This window comes from Canis aureus, chromosome 4 (genome assembly GCF_053574225.1).
Source record: "Canis aureus isolate CA01 chromosome 4, VMU_Caureus_v.1.0, whole genome shotgun sequence".
Classification (NCBI taxonomy): domain Eukaryota; kingdom Metazoa; phylum Chordata; class Mammalia; order Carnivora; family Canidae; genus Canis; species Canis aureus.
Window position 1 is genome coordinate 84,614,466 of NC_135614.1, and position 25,194 is coordinate 84,639,659.

The 25,194-nt window shown below is 36.6% G+C and overlaps 1 protein-coding gene across 3 annotated transcripts in view; it reads left to right on the plus strand.

Annotated features, from left to right (window-relative positions):
- CDH12 (cadherin 12) overlaps positions 1-25,194 on the plus strand; it is a 966,147-nt gene that overhangs the window by 573,237 nt on the left and 367,716 nt on the right. The window contains exon 1 of one of the 3 annotated variants that reach the window (XM_077896366.1): positions 21,831-22,073. The exons of the other annotated variants lie outside the window; for them this stretch is intronic. The gene's annotated coding sequence lies outside the window, so the exon portion shown is untranslated. Of the gene's footprint in view, positions 1-21,830; positions 22,074-25,194 lie in introns of those variants that run through there. 3 annotated transcript variants of the gene reach the window in all.

Sequence of the window (25,194 nt, forward strand, 5' to 3'; positions counted from 1 at the left end):
TAGATGCAGTGGTTCTGTGTTCATTAGATAGTTATTGGTAGGAGATAAGGACATTTATATTTAATGTACCAAATACTTTCTATCACTTAGAGTTCTTTAAATTTTTACTTTGCCAGTCGTTTCAGGAAATGACTTACGGTTCTGTGATTTTATAACTCAAAGTTGCTTCCAGGATTATATAGGATATATTTCCAAATAGCTTTTAAAACAATACCATTGTTACATACAGTTCTCTGGAAAATAATTGCAATTCACAAAAGATGTTTCTATTGTCTTGAATAAAAAATTAATGACATGTTTATTAAGACAAAATATCAAATAAACAAATTGGAAATAGAAAGCAAAATAGTGATTTATGTTTTTTGATTATTTAATATAATCCTATTTATGAATTACAATGAAATGCACATTTTTCTGTGGTCCTTAAGAATGTAAATGACTAATCCTTACAGACTATGTTTAAAGGGCTTTTATCAAAAAAAAAAAAAAATAGTCCCTATTTTAATTTAATAGTTTAGGGATTCTTGGAAAATATATTCTGAAATTTCTGAAATACCTGTATTCATGTTTAGATTCTTGCTTTTCCAAGAAATTTACCTGTTTTTTTCATGTATGATGTAAATTCCTACCCCCTCATTATTTCATTCATTTCATCAAATTATTTTTGATTGTTATATAGATGATGCATTCATAATGGTGAGTTGACTTTATTTTTGTCATTCAAGCAGGTCAAACAAAAATGTTGTTTTTATTTCCATATATAGTAAACTTGATTTTTTTGTGATTTTTCTATTCTGTTTATTTAGGCACCACTGTTAATATCCCATAAAATGTATAATTTATGGTGAAAAAACATACTTGGTTTTTATGTCTCTATAGGGAGATAGGAATAAATATGCCTCATGGTGCAGTAGTTTTCAATAAAAGGTTTACCTTGTGAAATATGGTTTCCATATGTATCTCTTGGTACCTACTAAATAAAGAGTTGTTTTAGCACTAGCATTTTTCTTACATGCTATTTTAATGATACTATAGATCTTTTTCATTTAATTTTATTAATAGTATTGAACATAAAATTCCCTAATGAACAGTTTTGGAATACCCATTCAATTAAAAAGAAAGAAATAACCATTAAAATAATTAAGAAAACCAGAGTTATTCTTCATAAATTTTCTAGACTTTGTGTTTAATCACATCCCACCCCACAGGAAATTTGAGCCAATAGATGTTGTTCTATTCAAAGCTCTCAGTCCAATTTATAAGGCATAATCAGTACTGTAAAGTGAGAATTTTCCTCTTTAGTGTTAATTTCCAGATAGTTCTGTTACATACTGATATAACACAAACATTAAAATGGAAAAGGGTCTATATAGATAACAATTTCATGGTTGTGGTGAAATGGATTCTGTGTGTGTGTGTGTGTGTGTATGTATATGTGTGTTTGTGTGTGTGTACACCCCATACAAACACATGTGCACACACGCATAGTTTCTCAGTATCATCAAGATTATTATCTTAAGGATAACTAGGTTTCTCTGCTACCTGAAATGGAGCATTCCCATGAAAGCTTTCAAAAGCCAAAATGACATAAGGAAGCAATCCCCATTAATTTATAAGGAAAAATTTTTGAGTATCCCTAGACCCTAAAAGTAACCTATTTTAGGCTGTTCTGATCCTTCACACATATCTTGCTAATGGTTGCACAAAATCAGTAGAGATAAAGCACAGATGCTCACAGACCCAGTTCAAAGCTTTGGGGACATGGTGCTAATCTAAGGTGACTGAACGTGGTTCTCAGAGAGGGAGCTGGGCTGGGCCCTTCTCGTTGCTCCGGGCATGCACTGCCTCTACAAGAGTTCACGGCAAAATGAATGCTGAACACTATTTTCAGTCTTCTTTCTTTTTCATAAAAGCAGAACTCCTCTTCAGATTTCTTTTAGTTATCAAAAACCAGTACTAATTGAAGTCATTCTAAAAGCAAAGTGACCTAATGTGAACTTTCAAAAAGCAGGGGCTACTTATATAGTCTTGTTTTCCTAATGTTCTGTGTGAAATTCAAGTCACAAAATATGGCATTGTTATGTGAAAACAGTAAAAGAACACGCTAATGTGGCCATTTCGATGTGATTTACTATTATTATTCCATTTTATTTATTCATAAATCTGCTAAAGATGATAAGTTAGCATTCCACCCATTTCTTACAACAGGGTTGAAAAAGTAAAAGAGATGTGCAAATGCTTTGTGCAGTCTTCTCCCATGAATCATCTTGGTTATTAAAGAATTATGAACTCATTTTTGTGACAATAGTTTGTAAACAAAACAAACTACTTTGGCACAAATCTATTTTCTAGTGAATGGAAGGAGTAAGAATATGAACAGGGCAATCTGTCTGATTCTAATGTAATATTAAGAATATTGGGAAAACAAAGATAACATTATTATGTATTGTATCACACCAAAAAGGTAGCCCAAACAAGCTCCCTTTACTATTTGCTCACCAGTGTGCCATTTGTCCTTGAAAAGCACTGAATAAAAAGCAGGAAATCATCTCTCTTTCCATTTTTTTTTTTCATGTATGCCTTTGTATGTGTGTGGATGTGGGTTTTCTACATATTCTTAGCAACAAATTTCTACATATCCAAAACAGTCAAATCGTTTTGAGCATATATTTTATGCTTGAATTTCCAAATTATCTTGAATTGATATTCTCAATCAGTTTATCTGTAGTCCCACTCTCATTCATTTAGTGACAGACATTACTTTTTCTCACTCATTTTCATTAACCTTTGAAATGTCACTTGGGAAGATTAAAAATTAACAATGAAAAAGAGCTTATTATTTAAAATATAGCATGGATATAAAGTAAAGTGTGTATGTGTGGAGGAATCAAAGGAGGTCAGCTCACATGGCATTAAGACTTTGGGGGCAGCCCGGGTGGCTCAGCGGTTTAGCACTGCCTTCAGCCCAGGGCCTGATCTTGGAGACCTGAGATCGAGTCCTGCATCGGGCTCCCTGCATGGAGCCTGCTTCTCCCTCTGCCTGTGTCTCTGCCTCTCTCTCTCTCTCTCTCTCTCTCTGTGCCTCTCATGAAGAAATAAATAAAATCTTAAAAAAAAAAAAAAGTTGGCATTCTTGACTCTGCTGACAGATTAAATGCAGAGAATATCTGGAATACAGAATGAATTGTAGATATGATGACCTAGAATTATTTTGGGAGAAATACCTGAAAGTTTAGAAACTAACAGGGAGTTAATTTTCCAAAATCTCGCAAATATCATTACAAAACATATTTTAACAAATAACTGAATACTGGGCATTCCATGTGAGGCATTCTTGTAATTTATATTATTTGCATTTACTTTCATGCTCTTTTAACATGAAACAAAGCCCAGTTCTTATCTTAGACATAATACCTTGTAATTTTTTTTTTTTTGTGAAAGCAGAGAAAATAAAGTAAATTTAAATTGCATGTGCACTTGATCTTAGAAATGAAAGCAAGATGATTGAATAGAATAGGTATAAGTATGCATTTTTACTCTAAAAAATGAGAATGGAACACACCATAATAAATATAATCCAGGGAATTGCATTACTAAAGTTGGAATTGTATTAGTAAAAAGAAGGAGGCCCCTCACAGTGACAGTGAACAAAGGAAAAGATTTGTAAATATGCTAGAAGGAGGTGATAACTGCTGCTATAAATCTGATACTGTAAAATTCTTAAAAACAAAACAAAAACAAAAACTAGTGGTTTGATTGAAGATCTACTCAACTGAAGAATTATGGTGCCTGTAATTATGGATGGACAACTTAAATATCCCCTTCTGTAAAGGCAGTTTTATTAATATAACTATTAAACCAGGTTTATATATAGTGAAACAAAAGTTGTTTCTTTCAGGAGTTCATTGTATCTCTAATTACGTTGTGTTTATTATGGAACCTATAATTTTCATTAGAAGAAATAATTGAAAGAAAGAATGAGGTTTTTGTAAATTTTTTTCAGGATATGATAAATTTGACATGTAGAAGTGGTGACCAGCATTCATCTCTCATATCTGATTAAGGGATTTGTGCTTTCCCAGGGCACATTCAGGCTAATTAAAATCATGCTTGTGTTTTCATTAATGGGAGCAGAACAGTAATTCTTCAAGCTTATGATAAAAATGTATACTACATGATATGAAATTGAGTTCCCCTTTTGATTATCAGAGGTCAGGAGAGTAAATGATTCAGTTTTCCTTTATGAAAAATGTGTAATGCATGTATTTATTTATTATCTGTTTATTTTTTTTCCCAGAGCATAAGGGAAAACTGTTTATATACACGGAGATAATCTCATTTTTCATTTGGAAAAATACCCACTATTAAATATTAAAATAGTAACATTGAAATTATGCTGAGCTCAATTTTTTTCTTATTATCTAACAGAAAAAGATATGTACTGTACTATGATCTAAAATGTGAACACAACATGTTCTACTTCACAATTACATTTGGCCAATGTCCCTTTCAGATCCCTTTCTGTTTAGATCTATTTTTTAATACACATATCGCTACTTGTTATTAAAGCTATATTAGTAATAGTAAGTAACAGCTACTATTAAGAACTAAGTATTACTGAAGCTTTCTTGAATGTGTTACTGAAATTAGCCAAAGATCTTAAATGTAGGTATTGTACTCCCTATTTGACAAATTTCAAAACAAAAGTTTTGAAGATTTACTAACTTTGTCCAGCTTTGGAGTTCTCATTTCATACCCAGCCTAATGGGACCATCATGCCCATATGAGGGTTAATGTTGTTGGAAAGTCAACACCACGGACAACTAGAGGACAAGGGAATCCTAACCTTGCCACAGGTTTTAATATTTTTGAAGTTTCTCAGGCCTTTGAACAAATGAACAAAAATAAATAATAAATAACTGTATAAAATGTCTGTTGTACTGCAATGTCTTGTTTTCTCACACAAAGGAATGTTCTTGGAGAATCTAAATTATACTAGTTGAGGAAAAAAAATTGTAATAGTTGAGGCTTCAAGTGTAGTTGTTCTTCAAAATTCTCACCGTGAGTAATTTGTTAATTAACTTCAAGAAATTCTGGGGGAATTCCTCCCAAAATGAAACAAAACATTCCTTGAGCAACCTATTTCCAAAATGCCCCAAATGAAGTCATCATTAATATGTTTCTAATTCTAAAAGATAATGTATATGGGACCTTATTCACCTACATAAACTGGTTCATTTAATTTTTTAATCTCTGGATCTCTCAGTATCCAGATGATCCCCCAACCCCAAATAATAGATATTTTGCCTGATTCATTGAAGGAGAATACTTACCATATTGGGATTAAAACAAATTGGGGAAAGCCCAGACCTCTGGCCAACTCCACTCGAGATCCATCCAGGTCCTATTTTATAATTCATTGGAAGACAATTGGGAGGTCTTTCTATATCACCCCAATTTTCGTAATCCTGATTGATTTGGATATGTTAAAATATACAACATGTCACATATTACCAAAAATTAAAATGGAATAAGAATACAAATGGCTATTGTCATACTACCTCAAAATATTATCTTAAAAATTGGAAGTACCCGGTCTTACTCTTGTTTTCTACCTGTTAAATTGAGTCAACACATTATCAGAATGGGGGAAAGGGCTAGTCCAAGCCACGTCATTAAAGGTCAGTTGTTAAGGTCGTCTGTGGCAGTCCATTCATTCATGTGATTAACTGTTTCATTGTGAGCACATATCATGTACCTGGAATGGTGCTGAGCACTTGTGATACAACAAGAAATAAAATGTGCTATCAGTAGGAAAGAGGCTCGAGTGAGTTGCAATGGATAATGTTAGTTTTCTGATGCTGTGTAACAAATTACTACTAACTTCACAGCTTAAATGAACACCTGTTTATTAGCTTACTTTTTGGTATACCAGAAGTCTGGGCAGACTTACCTGTGCTCTTTATAGTGTCACAAAGTGGAAGTCAAGGATTTCCCCAGGCTGGCCTCTTATCTGGATGATCTAAGGGAAGATTCCAACCTCATTCAGGTTCTTGGCAGAATAAAGTTCCCATTGTAGTAGGATTGAGTTCCTATTTTCTATCATCTGGGAGTTTCTCTCAGATAGAGGCTACTCACAGGTCGTTTCCACGGGGTCTTCTCTATTTTTAAGCCAGAAACAGGCCCCTCCCTTTTCGAATCTTTGACTTCGTCTTTGTCTTCTGTCCCCTGTTGGAGAAAATGCTCTGCTTTTAAATGGTGCATTAAATTAGATTAAGTTCACCAGGATAATATCTTTATTTACTTTCAATTGTAACTCTAACTACATCTGCAAAAATTTCTTTTACTATTATGAAAGAGTGAGGATCGTTGGGATTATTGTGGAATTCTTTCTACCACCGACACAGACAGGAGCAAAAATATAGAGAATAGAGAAGTTAGCCTTTGCAGAGTTCTCTTTATACTTGCATTTGATGCTGCAAATATCTCAGTCATGCAAACATCTAAACATAAAAAGAAATGTTAAAAAAAAAAAAGGAAAAAAGGAGATTATGAAAAAGTGAGAAAGAAGGGGACCAAACTTCTCTTTTCCCAACCGAACCTAATTAATAATCTATGTCTGAATCTGTTATTCCTTATTCTGTTTCATGTTATACTCTTGATCCCTAGGTGTTTAGTTTTTGTTGCTGCTACTGTTTGTGTTGTTGTTATTGTTAGCTAACCACTATGTATTTGATGTTAACATTATAAAAGATTTACTTCCCTTTGGGAATTTTGCAGAGAGGTTTTAAATCATTAATCAAGTGAGTGTCTAGGTATATCAGTTAGGGTTACAGCAGAGAACAAGAACCAGTAGGCATGTGGATTAAGAATTTGATTGCCAGGAATTGGCTCATGAAAATGTAGGAGCTGGGGGGGCAAGTTCACCATTTGTAGGGCAGGCCATCAGAGGGCCGACTGAATCTCGGCGGCCCAAGCAGAGCTGCTGTCTACAGGCAGAGGGTTTTTATTTTTTTGTTTTTTGTTTTTCAGCAATGCTCTTCAAGACTTTCAGATGATTGAGTCAAGGCCACCCAAATGATTTGGGATTATCTCCCCTACTTAGAATCAGCTAATTATGAGCTTTAATCACATCTCCAGAATACCTTCACGGCAACACCTAGATTACCGGTTGATTACAGAGCTGGCGACTGTCACCTGGCCATGCTGACATAGAAAAAACACCATCGCTAGTTCTTGTCTTTGCTTTTAAACTAAGAGATATGCTTACTTTCCAAAGTGTCATCATGTCACACTCTGTTGGAACCAGAGAGTTTTTTTTTGCATTGATTTCCTCAAATGCATGTTAGAACGTCCAATACAACCATGCAGAAGTGTGTGAGCAAGTTCCTGGTGGCCTGCTACGTGACTTGGCCATCATGGTATTCTAGGAATAATCAGCCTCTTACATTTTTTTTTTTCCATGAACAAAATTAGCAGACATCAATAGCACAAAGTAACACTATCTCTATATATTTTATAAGCTCATTTTGCCATTACAGTAAGTCAACTCACACTTCAAATTCTGGAGCTGGTCATTGGTGTCCACAGTCAGAGTAGTAGAAATGGTATCGGGACAAACGCAAAGCGGCACAATCCTGCATCCTCTTTCTACTTGGTGCCATGTTTGCCAATAATCCGAAGAAAGGTCTTGAATATGGCATGATGAATAAGGCAACACTTATTTATTTGCCAGACTTTTGTGGTTACCTTGGTTCTCCAAGAGAATCTGTTGTTTTTCTTTCTCTAAGCCTTCCCTAAGATTACTTCAGTTCATATATCATACTATAGAATGACAAATTGATACTTTCTTTTCCCTAGGTAATTTCTTCGCGTACAAATAAAGGAGAAAGAAAAGGTCATTCATTTATCTACAAAAATGTTCAGTCAATAAACTTTTCTCTAAAAACAATGGCATTGTCTTAAAAATTTCAAGATAAAAATATTAAAAACCCATAGTAGAGCTATAATCCTTTTTAGTGATTTTTAAATGTCATTTCAGTTGTAGTACCAACAATTGCTGTCACTATCTTTAATTCATCATTTATTCATAGAGAATATAAAGACTTGGAAAAGTGGGAAGACCAAATGATTTGTTTTAATTGCTATATGAAAGAGTATATTGACATTTTTCTTGTTTTTATATTTAATAAAAATCTCCCATTTACTTATATTTGAGTAAAAACTCAAAAATTTTTTTTCCCAAAGTTTACATCCTTAGGCTATTTTTTTTTTCCCTGAGGGAAGAAAAAAACATATTAAAGAGCTATGCTTGTGTATGTTTATAAGCTTAGAATTCCTTTCTACATTATCATAAAAAAAATCATAATTAAAACCACAAGATCATCATTGTCTGGACAGGATGTACAACCCTATTGTTATGAGGAAGAATGACTGAATGACTTTGGTATGCTTTTTGAAATGCTATGAGATATACTGTGTGATTATTTCAATCCACAGATTTTACCTATGGAGAAGAAAATGTAAATATAAATCTATTTTACTGCAAGACATGATAACTTTATTTTGAAAGGGAATATTTGACAAGTGTTTAACTGAAATCAAAATATTAATGTATATAAAATATAGAAATTATTTCCACTATTTTATAAATTTATGGGTATCACTGTTATTTCATAGTGTGTTCTGTGCAAATCAAAATTTATGTTAAATCTCTTCTATACGAAACACAACTCGAGTAAGAGATGCACAATTCTTTTTTTTAATATTTTATTTATTTATTTATTTATTTATTTATGCGATACACAGAGAGGCAGGGACATAATAATAAGGAAATAATAAGGAGATAAGGAATAATAAGGAAATAATATGCATGCCATCTCTTTGAAAAGTTTGTAACACTATAAACACATAGAGCTGGACTTCCGAGCAGACTCGAGCAACTGATGACTTTCAATCCCTAGTAAGCCAATTCCCAACATTATTGATTTGAGGAAAGTTACCCTAAATTAATCTAAGTACTCTACCTAGCAAAAACTTTATATAACCTAGTTCTTTGTAAGAGTTGAGGTACTGCTAAGAAGTAGCTGTTGGTATACCTCAATGTCCCTGATTAGCTCTTACCTGCTTCCCTCCTGGAAAACCGCCTCCATTGCCCTTTGGCACTGACAAATTTCCTGATAATCATTGGTTTCTTCTGGAATGTTCCTCTTATGGGATTTGCTGTCTTTGTGGTTCAATGGTTTTGAAAATACTCGCCCCTCATCTTCCTCCTCAATTCAGGCCGTGTCTTTTATTGCCTGGATATTTCTTCTCAAGTCAACTTTGATTGGTATGTCAGTGTTTCATAGCCCTTCCCACACTAACTGGAAATCTGTCTTTTTTCTGACTTAATCTCCTCCTCAATCATCCAGGATACTGAGGGGCCATTGCATACAGTGCTTGGGTGGGTGAAACCCCAACACTGAATTCCAAATAGATTCGGGCAGAGTTCCTAATATAAGGATTCCCCTTTGCCTACATGAATGTCGTACATCTCACTTGTTTGCTTCACAGCAATGGTCAGGAAAACCTAAGAATGAATTCCTTCTAGTAGATGTTCCCATGTTTTATACCAGGTCATAAAACCCAGTGGTACAACAGGGCTTCTCTGTTTACTTTGTCTGTGAACCACACCAGCAAAACTCCCTCATAAAGAAGCATCTGTGTACTAAATCAAACAGAAATATTTGTATTACACTACTAAAATTTTGGTTTTTATTGATGCCTTCTACATAGCGTCAAGAAAAGAATATGTCAGTTTTCAGTTTAGGGCCACTTCAAGACACCCTCAGCTTCAGCCAGCTTCTGGATAATTCTGTGTCTCTTAGTGACTTACACTCATTACCAAACCTCAGGTCTACTGAGCATTCAATATTTACCCCTAAAAGATGAGAATTTTAACACATTTTTAACACCTTTGACCAGCCTGTGTATTTCCCTAGCTTTTCAAAAGTTGAATTGAGTAGATGATCCTGAGATGGCTGGTCCCATATGGATCCTCAGCTAAGATGTTCACTCAAGGATCACATAAAAACTTAATTCAGAAAAGCATCAATTTTGCCATAAAGTTGCTCATTTTGAAAACAATCAATATTCACCAGAACAAGTATAATAATCTCCCCCTTAATTGCAAGTATCAGAGAGAAAACATAAAGTTTACATGGTAATAATTCTGGAATAAGTAGAATTATTTCAAGTTATTTATAAAGGGGTTACTCCTGTTCTTATTAAAATTTTTATGTATTTAAATTATTGCTAAATGATCATGCTTTAGAGTAAGTCTTATAGTTATGCAATTTTTTTCTTAATTAAAGCCACTAAAAGCAGAGTATAGCAACTTAGTTTTACGATAGTCCATCACCTTACAACTAGTTGTGTTTGCCCTCCACTGTTAATATAATGAATTGTATGCTTTAATTATGAACAAATATGTAAATTATGAAATGTTAATTTTCTCAAGAAATGTTTATTAATAATATATAATTCTTACATTTTCAGATCCATAGGACTGTGTTTAAAATTAGTAAAAACAAAACAAAACAAAAACACAAACCTTAAGTTGACAATTTTATGAAATGAAAAATAACTCATTTTTAAGTGGAGAAGGGTACATACACAGACTGAAAAACATTCGATTAAATTGTAAAGTTGTTTTGTCATGATGAAAGATGACTTGCATAAAAAGGCACCTTAAAATAACTAGGGTTTCTCCATTAGAAATCAAGCCCCTAATTTTGTGTCTTTAGATAAGAAAAATAACACTATGTGATAAAGGTAAATGGTCCTTGTTTTGTAGCTCCTTTGAGATAACTGCCCTGAATAAAATAGTTCTGGTGTGGTGACTTGTGATAGCTTTTAATATACCCAAGCAGGGCAGAAACATCTGGAAGCCTAATTCCCCGAAGAGTTTCCTGTGCTGGTTTTAAACAGAATAGTAAAATGATGGAGCAGGTGAACATCTGCCAGTTACAGGAAACCAGTATTTTGTTCAATAGGGTATTATACTGTGTGTTCAGCAAATATTTACTGAGGATCTATTTTGTATCTAGTAACTACATTGAACACTGTGAGAGCTATCAAATAGTATAGGTCCTTTTATATAAACACATCATGTTGAAATTTGGAAAGAAGTCAGATTAGTCCCAGGAATGAAAATCTAGAGATCAGGAAATTATTTTCTGATAACAATTAGAATAAAGAGCCTGGCTGTTTTCTTTGAAATGGTTGGAAGTCACTTTATAGGCACATCAAGGTGAATTTTTAATTATAGGCAAGAAATTTACATTTTATTCAATAAGCAACTGGGGAGTATGGAGCTTTCCTTGACAAATGAGTGACATGTCAATTATTAAACTTTATAATGAATAATATACCTTCAGTTGTTCTTAATCACGATCAATAGGCTATGTTGGGAGGTAGGGGTAATAGCTTCTGGAATCAAGTTTGAGATATTATTGGCCACCTAACCTCTCTGTGAGGACTGCAAGAAAATAATAACCCCCTATACCACTATGAGGAACATAGCTGCAGTCCAAAAGCTGAAATATAATGAGTTCGACTAAATTGTCATGGTAGGCCCTATTAGCATTAGTCACTTAGAGCCAAAGCCAAAGAAAACACACTGCGTTAATGATATTATGGATATGCCGGGGTGGAGGAGAAGGAGCCCTTATCTTTTACACAGCATACTGAAATATTTACAGATGGAATAATAACAGGTCTAGGATTTGCTTCAAATGTATCCAAGAACAGAATGAGAGAATATAGAGGAAATGAGATTGGCCACAAATAGCCAAAGGATGAGGCTAGATGATGTGGACATAGATGTCTATGAATACAGTGTCTTTTACTTTTTATATTTGTCTGAAATTGTGTAATGGAAAATTGGAAAATAATAGAAACTAAATGAAAGGAAATGGGCTCTTTCTCTATTTCTACTCCAGTACTCACCACAAATCTCAGGTTTCACCCCTTGAATACAGTGACCCTTCCAGAGCTCATTCAACATTTAAGAGCAGATTACACAAAAGCATGAAAGGGACTTTGCTCAATACTAGAATATTTATAAATATATATATTTTGTGTGTGTGTGTGTGTGTGTGTGTGGTTAAGGCTTCTTCCTACAAGCCATACTCTGACATGGTAGCTGCTCTGTTTTTCTATGGGATTAGAATCAGTTTTATTGATTTTACCCATCCTTGATGAAATAAGACAGAGTGAAAATGAGAATACAGTCGATATCACTTCTCACCCCTAAGGAGTTGGTACTGATGGTTTTCAGTTGGTGCAAATTCCAGTATCACCTAAAACTGACCTAGGAGAAAATCAACATCCGCTCTGAAAGAAGTCATATATCTCTAACTTAAAGTATTTAAACTGAACTTTATGAGATTATGTAAATTATAGCTGGCCCCTTCACCTTTACTTATTACAGATATATACAAAAAAAAAAAAACAAAAAAAAAAACAAAGAATTGGAAGAGGAAGAGATAAGTAAAACAAATGAAAGATTATCCTTTTTCTTCATTTCCCTCTAGCTTACACTTCTTACATACAGGGGCCGGTGAGTTAGCCTACCAAAGCTCCAAAGTCAATCAAGAAAAAGTCTTTAGTTTCTCATGATGCATAACCTTCCTTCAAAAATGTGCAAGTAGGCTGTTGTATATTACCGCCTGCTTTTTTCTATAAAAAGACTATGAAAACGTACCCATGTTCAAAATAGATAGATACAATATGTTGATGATGCATTCATTTATCAAATTTTCTTATTTATATTTAATCAGTACTTCAGTATCTACAGTTTTTCACTATTAAAAACAATGAGATACTGTGCAAAATGTTCTCAATAAACATCTCCAGAGTCATCCACTTTATGTATACACAAAGTGACATTTTTGTTACAAATGTCAAAATTGTTCCCTTGAGATTCGTAGCAGTTTATATGTCCAATGGCAATTAGTTATAATGCTATAATTATAACATAATTGCCAAAAAAGAATGAAATGGTATAATCTTATTTTACATCTTTAATGGGAAAAATAGCCTCAGGATTCCCAATATAAAACAACACTGTGACATGTTTAGACTACGTCCAATTGGACATGATCATTATAATTAAAAACAAAATTTTCGTTAGTGTTTCCATAGTGTGTATATTGCCAATTAATGAAAAACAGCCATTAGCATTTGTTCAGCCTTTATTTTCTAACAATTACCTTTTTGGTATTTGATGTCTATTAACTCATAATCCTCTGCCCTCATATCCATGAATTCTTTTCATACTATCTTACTTTCCTTTCTTATCTGAGGAAACGAAGGCAAATGTGGTTTAAGCAACCAGCCCAAAGGTTCACAAGCACTGTGTGCTCCTGTGGTGCTGCTGTGTTGTTTTAACCCCAGGGAGTGAGCCACCCATCTTCCTTGCTATTTTTTTCCTTGCTATTCTTATCACAGTTTTTACCACTGCACCATTATTACAAAAACTTCAATCCATATATTCGATGCGCATAAGGTAGTAAAAGTGTTATCTTAGACTACTCACCAGTAGTCTGGTGAGTAAAGCCCTGTATTCTGTGGATAGTTTAAATTATTTTAATAAGGAAAACAGAGTCAGCAAGACAGATAAAAGTGACCTATTCTTTACGTTGTGGCAGCAAATTATTGACTTTTGCAGAGACTGAGAAAGAACAAGTGGGCACGAGAGGAAACTGGGTATTAGAGTCAGCGTAACCGAGGGTGGAAGGAAATGCAGCATTCAGAAGTTAATGAAATCACCATAAAACCCAAAGAAAACGTTCAATTTAGTAATAAGAGTAAGTAAGAGTAAGGGGGAGATCCTTTTAGAGCCACTGTGTACCAATATCAGGTTTATGATGCTATATAAAGTATTTTCAGCTTCAGGCCTGTCAAATGCAGTTAGAGCCTGAGAAGGCTCAATTATTTTTCTGTAATATAGAGTCACCTGCTGTGGCATCGATGCTGAAGATACGCTATGGTAAGACTTCAATACACATTAAAGAGAAGTTAGAAATAAATGGACAATGATAGATGTGTATCAAGAAGTAATTAAGCATTTCACAGCAGCCATTGTTTGAAATGGAATGGCACTTTATTTCCCTATATAAAATTTTACTGAACTATTATCTGGATAGGTACTAGGACATTAAGTTTAAAGTTGTCTTAAACTGTGATTGAATGAGGGATGCTGTGTACAATGTAAGAAACCTTTAGAAATACAAAGTGGGTGATTTTGTGCCGTCCTCAGTATGGCTTCTTTAGAAAATAGGACACAGAGTTCAAGGTGTGCACATGGTTATCTTAGTATGGATATGAGATAGCATTAGCCGTGTAATTGCATTCATGTTCTATTAAAGAAAAATTGAGGGAGATACGTAGTTTTGCGACTTTATGGAACTTTAACATATAAAATAAGCTGCACATATTTAAAGTGCATGTTAGATGAGTTTTGGTGGATGTGTACAACGGCCAAACCACCACCATCATCAAGATAGGGCACATTTTCATCATTGCTTTGCCATCCTTTTGCCATCCCCTTTCATCATGCCTTGGCTACCCCCATCCTCCATCAATCCCTTTCCTGCCTTCTTGGTTGAATTTCCATATTTTTAAATTTCTCCTAAATGGAATTATATACTCGTTGGTTGTGTGCTGTCTGTGTCTCACTCTTTGGAGTCAGCACAAAGACCTTGTGGCCCGGTTGTTGAGTACATAGGTGGTGTGTTCCTTTTAATTGATGAGTAGTACCTCATAGTAGTTCGCTCTGTGAGTATACCTGTTGGTGCATTTGGATGATCTCTGTTTTTTTTTTTTTTTGTTACTATTGTGAGCAAAGTCAGTCATTTGTATATCAGTCTTTGAATGGAGATTTGCTTTCTCTTCTTCAGAGTAAATACTTTGGAATGAAATATAAGCATCACACAATGGGCATCTATTTAACTCTTTAATAAACTGCCAAAATGTTCTCCAAAGGGATTCTACCATTTTGTATTCCCATGAGTAGTGTGTGAGGGTATAATCCATGGTCTGCATCATTGTCTGTACTGAGTATTGTGTTTTTTTTTTCTTTTTCTTTTTAATTTTAACTATGTTGATAGATGCATGGTAGTAGGAATGACTTTAAACAATTAAACATTTCATTCTGAATTAGAGGCTCCGTGTAAATTAGGATTCGCTAGTTCTAGTTTTTAGTGAACAGCAAATTAATCAGCTACTGTTTTTCACTTTGCTGCTCCCAGGTCTTTCTAACGTCCATAACTTTATACTCTGGACCTTCCCTGCTTTCTGACTACCCACAGAGGGGCAGAATATCTGCTTCATAAAGAAATAAACACATCTTTCTTTTTTCTACTAAGTAAACTGTTCATTACATGGTATTTTACGTGTATTTCTTTGCTGACTTGTGTTTTAATCACTGCTAAAAATGTGTGCGGCTTGGAATTTATATCCATAATTCCAGACAGCATTCGTTTTCGGTGGTTTTAAGTAAATTTGATATGAATTGAATTTAATGATCTTAAGGTTGAATATATTATTTACTTCATTTTGTTTGCACTTAATCATATCTACAAGATGCAAAATAAAATAAATCTGAGCTAACAGGAAAGGGGTGAAATGCCAAGCAATTGTGTCTACTGAAAGCCATTTGTTTTCTTTTAATTATGTCCTGTGCTTGCCTGTTTCACTTTAACTTTATACTAAAGTGTAAATGTAGAAGGACAAACATTATATGTTCTCATTCACTTGGGGAATATAAATAATAGTGAAAGGGAATATAAGAGAAGGGAGAAGAAATGTGTGGGAAATATCAGAAAGGGAGACAGAACGTAAAGACTCCTAACTCTGGGAAACGAACTAGGGGTGGTAGAAGGGGAGGAGGGCGGGGGGTGGGAGTGAATGGGTGACGGGCACTGGGGGTTATTCTGTATGTTAGTAAATTGAACACCAATAAAAAATAAATTAAAAAAATAAAATAAAAAATAAAAAAAATAAAGTGTAAATGTGGTTTTAAAAATACAAAATATATAAAAATAAAAAAATAAAAATACAAAATATATTAATGTTATATGTTCATTTTTAAATTATGTTTCCTAATTTAATTCTCAATCATTTTAATTAAACCACTTTTCATTTTAAATGACCAGGACAATGAAGAAATAGGCTAAGAATCCATTCTAGTTGTAATGTAACAATAATGTCCCTTAAAAGAGATGTATTAAAAAATAAAATAAATAAAAGGGATGTATTGTAGTTACTTAAAAAAAATAGCAACTTTTTTTCATGTACTCCATGTGCAATTCCAAATCAATGACTCGTGGCTGATTCTTAAGTTGCTTGAGCTATGAAGACAAAATTATTTTCCCATAATGTCATTTACAGAATAAAATAAAACTTGCATGACAGAGTGGGAGAGGGGAGAAAAAATGGTTTGCTCACAGCCTTTTTTTCTTGACTGCCTGATTATTTCTGAATTAAGTAGAAAGGATATCCCAAATTGTTACCCAAATAGGTAGCATAATTTAAGAGCTGACTGAAATCTTAGAGATAATATATTCTAATTTCCTCACATTTTCCATGACATTTTTAAATGGAAGCTTTTTATCATTATTAGTTTTAATTTTTTTAAAGATTTATTTACTTAAAACTGTATTTACTTATTTGAGAGAGGGCAAGAAACTGATATATATATATATATATATATATATATATATATATATAGAGAGAGAGAGAGAGAGAGAGAGAGAGAGAGAGAGTATGAATGGAGTGAGGGGCAGAGGGCAAAGCAGACTTCCTGCTGAGCAGGGAGCCTGATGCAGGGCTCTGTCCTTAGACTCATGAATCATGAGCTGAAGGCAGATGCTTAACCCACTGGGCCACCCAGGTGCCCCAAATGATTTATTTACCTATTTTAGAAAGAGATTGAGAGAGAGAGAGAGAGAGAGAGAGAGAGAGAGAGAGAGGAGAAGGGGCATAGGGAGAGAGTCTCAAAAGGACTCCTCACTGAGCATGGAGCCCAATGGGGGGCTTGAGCTTATGACACTGGATCAGGACCAGAGCTGAAATCAAGAGTCAGACACTTACTGAACCACCCAGGTGCTCCATTAACGGGAAGCTTTTTTAAGTGGTTCCAGGTTATAAAGCTAGTGGTGACAGAATTTTGAGTGTAGTCCAAGCTTTCTAATACCCAGTTGAGCTTTCTTTATTCCCAGAAGTTCGCAGTATTTCAAACTCATGAGTATTGGGTGCCTGGGTGGCTCAGTCAGTTAAGTGTCTGCCTTTGGCTCAGGTCATGATCTTAGGGTCCTGGGATCGAGCCCAGAGTCACACTCCCTGCCATAGCGGAGTCTCCCTTTCCCTCTGCCCCCACCCCAGCTCGTGTTCATTCTCTCTCTCTCTCACAAAAATAAATAAGTAAACCTTCAAATTCATGAGTTTTTTTTTTTAAGATTTTATTTATTCATGAGAGGCACAGAGAGAGAGAAAGAGAGAGAAAGAGAGAGGCAGAGATACAGGCAGAGGGAGAAGCAGGCTCCATTCAAGGCTGGGCTACCCAGGCTTCCCGAAAATTCACAAGTTCATATGAATGAAATTGCCCTCATTCATGTGAGCTGGCTTCAAAATGGGGACAATTTACCTTAAAGGCTGTTAAATTCAGCCATTCCACTTCTCTCCTTACACATAAGCAGAAACAGGTATAATATATGAGAATGTTATGTACACTATATGAGAATGGTAGTATTCAGCAAACATTCCTGTGTTAGTATTAGCTCAGTGCTGCTGCTGAAAGGTCAATCTGTTATTATATTGTTAGGCTGCTTGCTTGTTTTACTTATTTATTTCTTAAATTTAAAACCATTAACACTAATGTTTTGGGATTGCCTGTCTCCTGATAATTAAATCACCCCAAAAAGATGGAGGGAGGTAATATTTGAATCTGAAGTCTGGACAGAAGAAGATGAGATTGATGTAAGAATCATAAGACTGATATTTACACAATTATCAGAATAGAATAGAATGGAATAGAATGGAATAGAATAGAAAGCCTTCTTGATCTTGACTATTATTACATGAGAAAAATATGAGAAATCTAAGTGGAGAAATTTCGGGACATACCAATCACAACCTTCCTACTAGCTCAGAGTATTTTTCGTATTTATTACATGATAATCTCAATTCTCACTCTTTAGCACAAGCCCAAGTAAATGAAAGGAAGAGTGGTTTTCTATTAGAGTCTTTATTGATGGCAAAATGACTCAGACAAACATTTTTTTAGATTTGGTGAAGAACAATAACCTTTGTCTGGAAAGGAAGACATCAGATTTTCCACTAAGTATCAAAGACCAAAGGACAATTACTTGGCTCTTTTTATTCCTAATTCCCCATCATTAAAATATGAATAAAATACTTATCGTAACTTATATCATAAGATTCCCGTAAAAATCAAATGAGATAATAGGTGGGAAATTTCTTGGCAAAGTTTAAGGACTGAATTAATTTGAGTTATCATTATTCTTTTCTTTTAGACAGGATTTTTATTATTAGAAGCCTTGAAAAAGTGTGGTTACATTTCTCTGTAAGATTATGAATGTGTCTGATAATTTCAGCAGACCATAGGAAATGATGGAATCAAGTGAGGTTTAAGAAACTTCTAGATAATGCATAAACATGGTGGAAATGAATTCTTCAGGTCCATCATTCCTATGAGCAGTTACTTTCTTCTGCTGAAGAAATGAAATATCACAGGACATCAAAATCTTGGCTTATTATATAATTAAGTGTTCTTGACATAGACATGTGTTAGGGTAAGGTCATTTTCCTGTTTACAAAACAATAATTACCATTTTTGAAGAAGGAGAAGAGATTGCAAAAGGAATTTTTGTGTGTGCTGATGAAATTACATTGTTTGGAAGTTCTAGATCATTTATTTTTTAGGCTAAAGAAATTTCTGTTGTTGGTTTCTTTTGCTGCTAAAATATAGGTAACTATTGTGGCTAAACTTTTATAGGATAATATTTTGTTAGTTACAAGACTTCATTTTTTAAAGATACAAATGTGTATTTTTCACATTAAAAAAATAAGAAAAGTTTCCTATTCTTTTAGAAGCAGGTATTTTTTTGTTGCTGTTGGTTTTAATGTTTGGAAATTTCCAAGCACGACGATTTTACTGTTCAAGTGACCTGAGCTTTAATGTCGGATTAGCTCTGTACTGGCTGGGAGGCATTGATAAATTTAGTTGCTCCTCAGAATCTTAGCTTCACTCATAAAAATCTTAAAAAATAATAATAATACCTGCTTGATAGGACTGTTCTAAGCATTTCATGACAACTGTCACAGTTAAAGTGCGTGCAAGACACCTGACATGTGGTGACAATTGAATGCCTAATATCTAGAGTTATCACTGCTCCATCTTCACCATACTTACCCCCCCATACTTATTCTTTGTTACTCATTTTTTTTACTTCTTTGTAAAATCAATTATTTGTTCAACTTGGGTTAAAAAGACTACCACAGAACCACTGATAGTCTCTGCAGAAAATATATAAGGTAAAAGACACTTGGAGCCTATGAGAACAAGAAGACCCATCATTTAGAAGTAAGATCGGTGCAAATCCTATGCAGTCGGGGCTTTCTGGGTAGAAACGACCTACAACAGCACAGTGTCAGCTGACCTTAGCAGACACTTGTTAGGGCCCAGCTTGTGCAGTTTTTCAAACAGCATTTTAAGTGAGCAGTGATGCTAATTACTAGGGTTCAAGAAAATCAGCACTGTCTTAATTAAAAAGTTCTAAAAAAGAGGTTGCTTTTTTAAGATCTTCAGAACGGGGCTTAAACCAACACAAGAACAGAGTGCTTTCATTGCACGGCCACCCAAACATGAGAACCTTGGAATCCGTCAGATTTTCAGTTACAAGTGCTGTGTTAACAACTCGTCAGGCTCCTCACGGAAGAATTTGCCGTTGTGTTTCCTGTCGACTATTTATTTACAATTTATGTGCATCAATTTTGATTTAAGCAGCCTCTTTTCTACTGGAACACTCTAAGGCCAGTCTATAATTGGATAATGGATTTCCTGTTTAGCAGCCCCAGAAGCTACTCTCCCTCTCCTGGAGCGTATGGACTGGGTTTCTTCGCCTTCACCTCTCCCCCTCCACCAGAGGAGGGAGCAAGAGTCCTCCTCTGCAAGGCACACAGGCTCAGCCTGGTCCTGGGGCTTCTCACCTGCGCCTCTGCTTTATTCTAGGATCTGTCCTATTATAGAAACTCGGTGATGCTCAAGTTTTATTTTGTCCAATAAGTTACAACAAAGAGCTTGCATTTTAATGAAATCCCTTTATCTTTCTTTTTTTTTTTTTTTTGGAAATGTATTTGGGAAACGAATGCTCTATAATGCGTTGCGCATCCCTTTATTGAAATGTGACATTTTTCTAAGATAGATGTTAATATTGAAATATTATGATGCAAAAGCGCCCCCCCTTCTGTCTGTCTTACAGGCACACGTCAAGGGAATGCCATATGTCCCTAGTGAAACCAACTTGGAAAAGCAGAAATGCTGAACATATCACACAGTACCATTGTGAGGGGACATTTGTCAGTTTTCTCCCTGGCAATGAGATTTTTCTCACCCTCAAGACATGCAAATGACTTTTTTTTTTTTCATCTGTTCTTTTTATGTCATTTGGATAATCTTCCCCTATGGAAGTGAGGGCTGTCAAAAATTAACCACTTGGGGCGTCAGCCTTTAGCTACGTGACCTTTTTGAGAAACCAGATCTCTTCAGGGGAGTGGTAACTTTTAGGGCAGAGCTGCCCAGGTGGCCAGTGGGCAGGTACCAGCAGGTTGTTCCCGGCATGTGACTGTATAAAAACGTTTGACATTTTTTGGGGGGAAAAATAAATAAATAAAACGCTTGGCACTTTGGATGCCCTCATCTTCTGGCTTGTTCTTGTTTTAGGAATCACTGTTTGCCCTGATAACGGGAGAGAGGATTCCGTTAGGTGTCCCGCGGTCACTCAGCCTCATGGTATCCTGCAAATGTTTCTGCAAAGCCCGCTGCTCACTTAAAATGCTAATTTGCAAGACCACGTACCGGGGCAGGGCCGTATTCTCGGCGCCTTGGTTTTGAGCATCCCCGTCCTGCAAGCCAGCCTACTGAGTGCCAATACTTTCAATACATCAGAGAGTCGCGCACTCCGGAGGGCTGGGATCAAGCTCCAAAATCCATGTGACGTAGAGCTGGGTTGAAGAGTGTGCCAGGCTTGGAGCGGAGGCAAATGCAGCTCGTGCGCTCTCTCTCTCGCTCTCTCGCTCTCCTCTCTCTCTTTTTATACATCCCATTGCTTTAACCATTTTTCAGCTTGAGCCTTTTTTTATTTTATTTATTTTATTTATTTTTTTTATTTTTTGCAAATCAGCCCTAGCAGCCTAACTGCCTCCGCGGACCTGCCCCCTCGCAGGGTGCCCGGCACCTGAAGTCCCGCGGGCTGCACTGCGCGCCGGCGCGCATCCCCGCGCTCCTCGCAGCCAGGCTTGCGCGCCCCCCCGCCCCCGCGCGCCCTGGGCTGACCCCCCCGGGCTGGGAGAGGCCAGATTCCCAGGGGAGGCCCGGGGAGCCCCTTCGCGATTCCCCGGGGGAGGGGAAGAGGGGTGCCCAGCGAGCCCCCGGGAGCGCCCCCCGCCCCAGCAGGTGCGTGGCCGCGGGGACCCGGCGGGAGCCTGACGCGGCGCTCAGGGAGCCGGTGCACCCCGTCGGCCCCCCACAGCTCCCCCAGGGGTCCTCGCCTGCTGCTCGCTGCCCGCAGGAGCCCCGGAGCATCGCAGGCTGCCCTGGGCGTCCCCGCAGCCCGCGGTGGGGCGGGGAGAGGGGCCCTAACCTGACCGCGGGGAGCGCGCGGGGGTTAGGGACGCAGCGCAGGCGGCCGCGGGCAGGTGTCCATGGCCAACTTGGGCCCGTCCTCCCGGTTCCCGGCTGATGAGACGCGTTCCTCGCCGGGGTCGCAGGGAAGAGCTCCGCCAAGGTAAGGGGGCTGCGCGGGCCGGGCTGCGTCGCCCCGAGTCGTCCGCAGGGAAAGTTAGGGACCCCGGGGCCGGTCTGCACTGCAGCAGGCACCTGGCTGCGGGCGAGGCCGGGGGTGGGGGGAGCAGGGTCCCCCCGCCTCGCACCCGCGCAGGACACAGGGGCACACGGGAGCGGGCCCCCCTGCTCCCTCCCCCAAGCTGGTTAGGGACCTCAAGAAGTGTGCGGGGCTAAGGCGGCTGCGTCCGGGTTGCAGGGGGTGGGGGGCTGCACAGGAAAAGCTTCCAAGTTAAATGAGATGGGAAGAGAGGGTTTGCAAACGAGAGAGCAAGGGTTTTGTGCAGCTTTCTGCTTTCCCGGTGACCCCGGGCTCCCTCCGGGTGGGTGAAAGGCTTTAGGGCTGATCCCTGACTGTTGGAATAGTGTCCATTTAGGAATTAAAATCTCAATGGTAAAGTTTCTGATGTAGCTGTTCACACACACACACACACACACACACGCCGAAAAGGCATTATTAGTGTGCTGATTTATAGTTCTTGCACAAGGGACCGAGTTCTTTCATGAAATAGATGAACAAAAAAAGGAAAGAGAAATTGGCTTCTTTCTAAAATGCTTATTATTTATTATTTGTTTTTTTGAAAGGACACTTCTCCAATAAGGGATTAGGTGTTTGCTGAAACGTTGGCTTTTATGTTTGAGGTTGCTCTTTGTTACCAAACTAAAGTGAATGGAGGCGAAGCTTGATTGTGCACAGTTTAGGGCAATTATCTAGGTAATTAGGATGAGCCAGTCCACATTATTTCCTCTCCACCTGTCTTTCCCATGAGTTCGTTAAGAATATCCGGAGAGAATGGAGGAATTGTTTTCGCTTTTCAAAGTTAGGTTTAATTATCTGGACTTTTTCTTTTCTACTTTACTTTGCACCTATAATCTAACGGTTTTAGCCCATATTATGGTAAATTTCTATGTAATCAAGAATAATAAAGTAATTCTATCACTATAATTATATACGATGGGTTGATTTTGCCCCCTAAGCCTGTGAGTGAATGATAGCAATCACTTAGCCTGTTATAATGTAGTACTTCAACATGATTTTCAAATGATGAAACATTATTTAAAATATAGGCACATGTCATTATAATACACAACTGAATTTCAATAACTAATCTCTTATGCTAAGACATAATCGAAATATCTAATAAGTATCTAGCTGCTTTCCTGTAAAGACGTATAGTGGTATCTTGAATGTGCTTTGTAGAATGAGCACTCATATTTCATGAAATGGTGATTCCACCTTCCTCCTATAGGTATCCTGAGATGTAACATTTCACAAAGATGTCAAAACACTCTTTATCTTAATTGGCTATCCTTCTGAAATTCTCTAGAGAGCTTTTCAGGCTGATGTCGAGGTTACTACTTCTCTCACAGGAATATAATATTTTCAGGATACCCATAGGCATTGACATGTACCTGCTGGTTGTCTGTATGTTTTTAGCCAAAGCCTGAAGACATTTATCTACCTCTGTTGCATTGAGACTTCTGTTTTCTCCAGGGAGTTGGTTTCTCAGCTGATTTGAAGAACCTGAGACAAATGTGTTGACTACAGCTCATTGCTACTGGGTTTGGAGCTTCTCTCCTTCTTCTTCTTCTTCTTCTTCTTCTTCTTCTTCTTCTTCTTCTTCTTCTTCTTCTTCTTCTTTCTTTTCTTTTCTTTTTTTTGTTTTTGTGACACTGATAAACAGAAAGAGGCAGCATTAACCAAATAAGGCCACATTTGCAATCCCCACACTTGTACATTGCTTAAACTATCTCCGTAGTATAGACTATCCTTGGGCCAAGTTCACAACTGATGGTGGCGAACTTATTATCCTACCCAATAATCTTTTATTGGAAGCACTTTCTTGATGTATATGGCCATTGAAAGATGTGGTATAGTAGAATAAAACATTTACGCCTAAAAAATGAAGGCAACTGTGGCTCTTATTCAAAAAGTTATACCTAAAGTTTTTAAAGGGGTTTTATCATTGTAGATGTTGTCTTCATTTGCATTATACAGGCTGAAAAGAAAAAGGAAAGGGAGAAAATCTTGGGTACAATTGAGAATTAGGAGCAATAGCACCTGAATCCTCAATCAGATTTCCCTTTTTGTTTTTCTTCCTTCGCTTATTATATTATCCCCAAGTGCCACCTTACCTCTAGATTCTATATTGAATCCCATTTTTCATTTATTTGACAGTAATTTATTCCCTCTGTGAGATCAGAAAGCATCTTATAGGATAAACTCACTTAGAGTAGACAGTTTCAAAATTCAAACCAAAAAGTCTGTTAAAACTTTCCTTATGATTTATAACCTGCTTTTCAGTATGTGGTAGTTTCAATAAAAGACGACTGGGAGAGGCAGTGTCTTACAGGTTTTCTAGATACCGAACAGCTGGGATACAAACTTTGAGTATATGGTTTTATAATCATTAGGTCAAAATGATAACATCGAGGTTGTTTACCCCAATTCTCCAAAGGGGAGATGTGGGCAAGGAGAGGATAGGTAACTGAAGCGAGGGCAGGCCGAAGTTAGTGGACCCCTGATTCATGCTTAGATCGCGCTGTGTTGAAAGATCCTAATATTTATGCTCTACCTTGTTATCACCTAGTATGTGGTGACCCTTTCCGATGTTTGACATGACACTCGTGAATATTTTAAGACGATTGATAAGATAGTACAGCTTAATTATATTACCTACAAAATAGTTTAACTCTTGATTTACTCAAAATAAGTGACTTCATAAATTCTGCAACTGCCACTGTTTGAAACGAGCATGTTTTGTTCTCTTTGGTTCTAAAAGAGGTCAGTGCACAAGCGTTTGCATCAAGCTGACTCTGATTACTGTGAACAGATAAAGCTCTCTACTATATGGATAATCAGCACTGAAATGTAGTATCAAGAGGAGGAGATATACTCTCACAATAAAATCAAATTATAAAGTAGAGATATGAATTCAATGCCACTTACTCGAAATGAGATTAAAAGGAAGTTAAGGAGAATTCATGTTCATGGCAAAAGACATTCACAATATTAGAAAAGATAAAGGAACTAACAGTTGGAATTGAATGTTGGAAAGTGGACT